This window comes from Egretta garzetta, unplaced genomic scaffold (assembly GCF_000687185.1).
Source record: "Egretta garzetta isolate BGI_Z169 unplaced genomic scaffold, ASM68718v1 scaffold394, whole genome shotgun sequence".
Classification (NCBI taxonomy): Eukaryota; Metazoa; Chordata; class Aves; order Pelecaniformes; family Ardeidae; genus Egretta; species Egretta garzetta.
Window position 1 is genome coordinate 1,039,444 of NW_009259533.1, and position 6,764 is coordinate 1,046,207.

The following is a 6,764-nucleotide window of genomic DNA, read 5'->3' on the forward strand; positions in this document are numbered from 1 at the left end:
TGTGGGAAGGCTGATGTTTATTAAAATTTTTTTTTTTTTTTTTTTTTTCGGGGGGGGGGAGGTTAGGGGGTGTGTTTCTTTATTTGTCTGTTTCTTTTTTCAAGGAAAATAATAATGAAAAGAAGCCTCAGCTTCTCAGTGAGAATAAATGCTTTTTTATCCATTATTGCACTAGTTTGAGGTCTGACCCTCCCTTGTGCAAGCTCCATAAATTACACACTAAGAAGGTGGAAAGTTTGTTTGTTTATTTATGCATTCATTTATTGTGGCTTTTTGCACTGCCATGGACAAAAGGGGTCATCAAATCTACAGCATGAGAAAGATGGAGGGAGAGAAAAAATATATACTCCAAAATATATACACAAAAGAACCCCCAGCCTGGTAGACCCTCTTAACTTCCACTGCTTCCTCAGTGGGTGGCCTCCATACTCTGCCCATGCTAGCAAACCACCTCTAAAACCAGCCACAGTGTAAGCATCGATGTAAAAGTATTCAATATTTAATATAACCCAGGAGCCTCTGTTGATGTCAGGACAACAAACAAGTTAATTTAATAGCTGAGTGTCTTCAAATAAAGCACAGTGTTTTACAATGTTTCTAATGTATTTAGAGACTAAAAGTCTAAGCCAGCTCAACACTCTTCTATCTAATTGTACATTTATAATCATTATAAAACTCAAACACACAGCCTTATTTTGCTCTCCTGAAGCGGTGACAGCTCTCTTTATTTGTTATTTTTGCTGTGGAAGTTTTACAAAGGTAAGGCTCTGTTTGGGACTTCTTAGGTATGAGACTGTGATGGGTTAACCCTGGGTGGATGCCAGGTGCCCACCAAAGCTGCTCTATCACTCCCCATCCTCAGCTGGACAGGGGAGAGAAAATATAACAAAAGGCTCATGGGTCGGGATGAGGACAGGGAGAGATCACTCAGCACTTACAGTCACAGGCAAAACAGACTCAACTTGGGGAAAATGAATTTAATTTATTGCCAATCAAATCAGAGTAGGAGAGGATAAAAAAATCCCTGAATCGTAAAACACCTTCCCCCCACCCCTCCCTTCCTTCCCAGGCTCAACTTCACTCCCAGTTTTCTCTCCCTTCTCCCCCCAAGCTGCACAGGGGGATGCGGATTGGGGGTTGGGGTCAGTCCCTCACACGCTGTCCCTGCCGCCCCTTCCTCCTCAGGGCAGGACTCCTCACACTCCTCCCCTGCTCCAGCCCGGGGTCCCCCCCATGGCAGACAGTCCCCCACGCGCTGCTCCAGCCTGGGCCCTTCCCACGGGCTGCGGTTCCTCACCAGCTGCTCCAGCCTGGGTCCCTCCTTCCCACGGGGTGCAGTCCCTCAGGAGCAGACGGCTCCAGCGTGGGTCCCCGCGGGGTCACCAGCCTGGCCAGCAAACCTGCCCCAGCCTGGGCTCCTCTCCCCATGGGGCCACAGCTCCTGCCAGGAGCCTGCTCCAGCATGGGCTTCCCACGGGGTCACAGCCTCCTCAGGCATCCCTCCGCTCCGGCGTGGGGCTCTTAGGCAAAACAGTCTCAACTTGGTGAAATTAGTTTAATTTTTTACCAATCAAATCAGAGTAGGAGATTCTGCAACAGGTTTTTTTTTTTCCTTCTTAATTGTGTTATCACAGAGGCACTACCACCATTGCTGATTGGCTTGGCCTTTGTCAGCAGCAGACACAGGGAAAACTTCTGGCAGCTTCTCACAGAAACCACCCCTGTAGCCTCCCTTCTACCAAAGCATTGCCACGCAAACCCAATGCAGAGATAAATATGTCAAGCATTGAAAAGATTTCCTATAGCAATTTTTATAAAAGGCCATCAGAATTCCAAAGATGTCATAAGGTACTAAAAAAAAAATTTGGAAGTACATGAGACATGGTTTGTAACATCGAAAATACGGGGGTCACATTAGACAGCACTGAAAAAATAAACGAAAGGATACTTCTGCTTTGAAGTGAAGACAAACTTAGTTTTGGAAAAAAAACCCAACACGATGGTATGCTTTGTTTTTTTACAAACACTTGTTATTTTCATTGTGTTAGTTTGTTTCATCAGGAAATATGTGAGTTGAATATGAAGAATTGGATGCAGCACGATTTATTTTGGTTTGTGTGCATGGGGCGAGTGTGGAGGGTTGGTGGTTTGGGGTGTTTTTTTCCCCATTTTGTCTACCAAACCAGAAATCCCATTAGCTGAACGTTCTTATCTTGGAGTCATGCAGTGGTTTGGGAGATACCACTTCACCTTCTCTGCTTCTGCTTCTTTCTTAATCTCCTTAGATTGTAAGCTCTTGGGATCAGAACTGATTTGTTAAGAATTTTTTCCATCCCCAGAAAAAATGTGTCCCTAATCTCAGGAAGAACCTTTAACTAAAACAGTAAGAGTAACAATAACAACCACAGTGCCTGAGAATCAAACTTGATTAGGAGACATCATTCAGTGTCACCTGCTGGCTGACCTTCATCTCAAATGGACACCTATTTTTTAAATTATTTTTTTTTCTCACTGTCTCTTATTGCTGTGAGACAAAACTGATATGTGAAAGCTGCTGCTGGAAATCTACCCATTAAAACTGTAATTTCAATGTGTTCACATTTCAATGGGAGGCTTGCTTCCTGTGTGGCTCAACAATTTAGATTTGCAAAATATCATGCAGGGCTTTATAAGCTTGTCTGTGTCAACTTTTGGTGGATTGCAGCAGGAGAAAATATGGGGTAAATTGAATGACTGAGATTGCTATAAGGCCCTGTATTTTATCAGTCTTCAAGTGAATAGCATTAAATTATAGTATATGCCTCTGAGCAGAAAAATTTCGCCCTTTTTTCCAGGATTGGAAATCTGTATGATGCTTCCTTCACACGTCCTATGGATTTTGTGAGGATGATGATGTAGACCTAGTGATACAGAGAGAAAGGGCTTCTCGCGTAACTAGTACATGCACCCTGAATAATGGGACACTTTTGATAAATTTTCCTGGTTACAAGTTATTTTACCTCAGTTCTTGTCCTGAAGATGGGCTAGTAATAAAGACAAAGACAGAATCAAGCTGGAACTCCAGCCTTGGAGCAACTTCTGGTTGAGTCTACAGAGGGGGAAAGATACAGTCTGCTTTCGGAGGGTATAACGGAGAGATTACATTTCCAGTGAATGATAGAGACAAGAGCATAGCCTTCATCCTTGCCAGAGTGGTAGATACTAAGCCAAGCTGTACTCCAGTCTGTTCAGTTATAAATCAAGAGTCTTTTCTTCAAATTAAAACTCTTAATGATCCAATATGGCAAATGCCCCAGTGTTACTGAGTCGGGGAGAGGAGCCTTTGGACATTTGTCCATTTCTTGTTGCATGGTCTCTGTTGATCTTTTTCTGAACAGCAAGTTCAGAGCATCTTGCTGTTTTCTGCACAGTGCTGAGAAACAGATTGTTCCACAGAGACTATCTCGAGCCTTGATGGTAGCAGCTCCAGGGCAGAGAAACAAAACTCTTTTGAATTAAAGTCGCCAACAGCCATATTAACAAGCATATGATTGCAGTACAAATTGCCCTGAATAATTCAAAAAGAGTCCTATCCAAAGTTTGATGGTAATCACAGCCTGGGAGGATATTATTAAAAATGAAACCTACTGTCTGGGGCAAGGATTGCTTTTCTTCTATTTTTTCCCTCTCCTCTCCTCTCCTCTCCTCTCCTCTCCTCTCCTCTCCTCTCCTCTCCTCTCCTCTCCTCTCCTCCAGGAGGGAATTAGAAATCAGGGAAATCTCCACTCAGTTCACTATGCGATTCTTGTTGCAGTTTCTTGCTAAACCCAAAACAACTGAAACAAATTCTGGCAGTCAGTGAAGCAATTGTTTCTCTTATAAAAGGAATACTGATTTGTGCCTGCGGATATAGACAAAGGGCTGCTAAAGCAAACCTCATCCGAATATCAGATCTGATGCTGAAAATGCAGCAAGTCTCTCAGGTATTTGCTATGTGTCCTCATTTTATTTTTTTCTGTTTTTTTTTTTTTTTAAATTGATTTAGAGCTACAGAAAAGCACTGTATTGTCATCCCCAGAGAGAGAAGTCTGTATTTACCCAGGGCACAAACACAGCACAGCAGCAGCAGCTGTGCCTTGGTGCCATAGAATCATAGAATCATAGAATGTTTAGGGTTGGAAGGGACCACTAGTGGTCATCTAGTCCAACCCCCCTGCACAGAGCAGGGACACTGCTAACTAGATCAGATTGCTCAGAGCCCCGTCCAACCTGGCCTTGAATGTTCCCAGGGATGGGGCCTCCACTACCTCTCTGGGCAACCTGTTCCAGTGTTTTACCACCCTCATTGTAAAAAATTTCTTCCTTACCTCTAGCCTGAACCTACCCTGTTCTAGTTTAAAACCATTTCCCCTTGTCCTAACACAGCTGGCCCTACTAAAAAGACGTTCCCCATCTTTCCTATAGGCCCCCTTTAGGTACTGGAAGGCCGCAATCAGGTCTCCCCGCAGCCTTCTTTTCTCCAGACTGAACAAGCCCAACTCTCTCAGCCTGTCCTCATAAGAGAGGTGCTCCAGCCCTTGGATCATTTTTGTAGCCCTCCTCTGGACCCGTTCCAACAGTTCCATGTCCTTCTTGTGCTGAGGGCTCCAGAGCTGGACGCAGTATGGGACCTCTACTGGCACCGGTGGTTGAGATGTCGCAGAGCAGCAGTCACCACTGACCCTCACACAAATAAAATAGCAATTAGTGCTAACCAGTTGCAGAACAGGCACCGGTGTGTTAGGAGTTGGGCTGAGGCCACCAGCAGCAGGAGGGCTGAGATATCAGTCAACTGGGCTTCCTGGAGGTGCAGGAAAAGACCTGGTCTTCCCAGGGTGGGACAGTGAAATGGTGCTTTGCAAACCACGGGTCTGTTTTCAGCTCTGCTGCTGATCAGCTTTGTGTGAGCTGGGGTGAGTCACGGTGACACTGTTGCCTCGTCCACCATCTGTGCCTGCCTGTTTGCATTTTGGGGACAGAGCTGTCTTTTTGGTTTTTTTTTTTTCTTTTCTCCTTTGTGCCGCACTTATCAGTAGAGAGCCCAGAGGCTCAAAGTGGATTCTGGGGGAGAGTCTGTGTTGTAAGAATAAGCATATTCCTTGTAAAAGGCAAGCAAGCCACAGAAATGCTATCTGACAACCTGCACAGACCCATCACTAAATCTGTTTGGACCTCCTGGGCAGCATCAATATTATCTTAGGAGAGCCTTTTCTCAAGGATCACGTACTCATACGTAGAGGCATCTGCCAGGTCTCCAGATATCTCCCTCACGGGAAGACAGCGCTCAGCACAGCTTAGACACTCTGCAGAGCTCAGGTGTTGCCTGAATTTCTCCTGGTGAAACTTTGCTGTTGCTTCGGGAGCTCCACTGAAAACTTTTTGTCCTCTCCACCGAGCAACTCCCTGCAAGTATGAGAACAAGCCGGGTTTTTTCAGAATGACTGACAGCTCCAGCAACAGATTTATGAGTTCTTGACATAAATGTGGAAGGGGAAGGAATAAAGGGAGGGAAATAGAAAGCAGCTGACTGGTTATGTTTGTAAAGAAAGTGCCAAACACTGCAGCATGAAAGAAAGTTTTGACAACCTGAACTGATGGTAGGAAAATGGAGAAAAGCGTGTCTGTATTTGTGAAGGGTGATAGCTGCTATAAGCAGACAAGCAAACCTAAGCAGGCTTCATTCAATGATTAGAACAGGATTTCCTTCCTGCTCTGCATCCACACGTACAGCTGTATGTTTTCATTGCCAACAAGGCAGTACACTAAATACTGGAGCTGTTAGAAAAGAAATAATTTGATAATTCAAATTCTTTTCCCCCCATTTGAGTTTCTCATTTCCATATTGCATTTATCTCAGCTTGGAGTGTGAATCAAGACACAATTTGGTCCATTTTGGGTTTGCTTTGAGGCCAGTTTCACTTTCTGATCCTCAAACCTAGACACAGCAGTATTGAGTTGTCAAGGCTGAGAAGACTATCTAAATAACCCTTATCCCTTGATCTGCCTTGAGTAGAAACACTCTGATCTAATTCACTGAATTTTCCAATTAAAATTTAATTTTACAGAAACCACTTGTGTAGCCATTAGTCTTCACTGGAGTTAATGTCAAAGGCTCAGTTTAGGCTAGCTTAGCTCCCTGCATTAAGAGCACCTTGTCAAAGCCACTTTGGGACTCATAAAATTCATCAGAAGTGCAGATTGCCTCTTACTCAGCCAAAATTTACCAACCTTTAAGCACAAAAAATAGCTCATTTTCCCAGTCAAAAGGTAAAATCCAGCCAGGAAAAACACAAAACTGCATGACCAATATTAAATGAATTATCTTGAATAAGTTTTTAATTTAGTGCTGAGAAATGTCTTCTCGTTTTCTAAATTACATTTTTCAAAAAAGATTTAAAAAACTATGCAGGGCTTACATCAGTTTACACCTTCATTAAAAGGCAATAAATTTGTTTCAGTATGTCGTGGTTTAACCCAGCTGGCAACTCAGCACCACGCAGCCGCTCGCTCACTCCCCCCCTCCCTCAGTGGGATGGGGGAGAGAATCGGAAAGAAAATAAAAGGTTAGAGCCGAGGGCTGAGATAAAGACAGTTTAATAAGAGAAAATAATAATAATAGTAATAATGTGAATGATAACAGAATATACAGAATATACAAAACGAATGATGCACAATGCAATTGCTCACCACCCGCCGACCGATGCCCAGCCCATCCCGAGCCGCGAGCAGTCCCCGAGCTACGATCC